Source organism: Myotis brandtii, unplaced genomic scaffold (genome assembly GCF_000412655.1).
Source record: "Myotis brandtii unplaced genomic scaffold, ASM41265v1 scaffold160, whole genome shotgun sequence".
Classification (NCBI taxonomy): domain Eukaryota; kingdom Metazoa; phylum Chordata; class Mammalia; order Chiroptera; family Vespertilionidae; genus Myotis; species Myotis brandtii.
Genome location: NW_005355833.1, coordinates 2008729 through 2010075, shown reverse-complemented (window position 1 = coordinate 2010075; position 1347 = coordinate 2008729). Strand labels below are relative to the sequence as shown.

At 38.5% G+C, this 1347-nt stretch overlaps 1 pseudogene; it reads left to right on the top strand.

Moving 5' to 3' along the window:
• Nucleotides 1-850: 850 nt before the first annotated feature.
• The window catches only part of LOC102242216, a 20451-nt pseudogene continuing 19954 nt past the window's right edge, over nt 851-1347 (top strand).

Here is a 1347-nt window from a genome sequence, read left to right as displayed (position 1 = left end):
ATATATAATATATATATATGAAGACTGAGCCCACTCACAACCTTAGAAAAGACAGAAGGATAAGATACATATTTAAAACCAAGTAGGAGCTTTCATTATGGTCTAAAAGTGTGAGGAGTCTATGAGACAGAGCAGATAGGATTGGGTTCAAGAGAAAAGCAGCCACGGCAGTGGCTAAAATGAACCACCCAAGATGAGGGAGCAACACCAAGATGTTCCATGTCTAGAGGTGATGGCAGGAAGTTGAAAACAAAAAAGTGCCCAGGAGAAATGGATAGGGGAACCGTAGCAGGAGCAGCCAGGCTAGCGGCCTTGTATTTCTCCACGTACACTGTGTGTAAGAGCTTTGGGGTAAGTACTTGGATTAATGAGCGAGGTCCGTGTACTGAGTGGCTGTCAAAGTCTGGAAGGAATGAAAAACATCCAAGCCCAGAAGACCAGCTGCCGAGGTTCACGCCCAGAAGCAGGTCCTGCCCATCGTAATAGTATGGATTACAAGTTCCAGCAGCTGTTTTGTCCCTCCCTACAAGCAAACCGCTCAACCAGACACAGCCATCAGCCTAACAAGACATTACAACTGCAAAAATGTGCATATGGTCAAGTATAACCAAATATGTAAGGTGTGTGATATTATTTTTTAAAAATTATTATAGATCCAACAGATAAATGAAGAGAGTTAATAGGGTAACGAGAACTATACTTAAAAATAAATGTAATTATAAACCCTTAGATAAAGAAGAGTATTTTATCCATGAAACAGGAACAGTTGGTTTTAAAATAGAAACAATTAGAGATTTTAAAATAAAAGATATAATTATTGAAATTAAAAAATAGATGGGCTAATAGCAAAATGAACACAGGTAAGGAGTGAATCGGAGAACTGGAAGATGAGGTCTAGGGAATTTTTTAGAAGGCAGCACAAAGTCATAGAGATGAATGGTAAAAAGAAAATGTAAGGACATGAGGAATAGATTCAGAAGTGCCAATATCTATCTAAAAAAGAGTTCCAGAAATATAGGGCAGAGAAAATAGGATGCAATATTTAAAGAAATAATAACAGAAATTTGCCTGAATTAAAAAAAAAGAAAATTATGTCTTCAGATTGAAAGGGTCTACCAGGGACCAACAGAGTAATTTTTAAACCCACATATGGACCAGTCATAGTGAAGTTTCAGAACATTAAGGGTAATGAAGAAAATCTAAGGAGGACCAAGATGGCGGCATAGGTAAACACCGGAGACTGCTGCCGCAAACAACCACTTCAAAAATACAACTAAAAGACGGAACGGATATCACTCAGAACCACAGGAAGGCTGGCTGAGGAGAGACTCTTCAACTAGAAGGAAA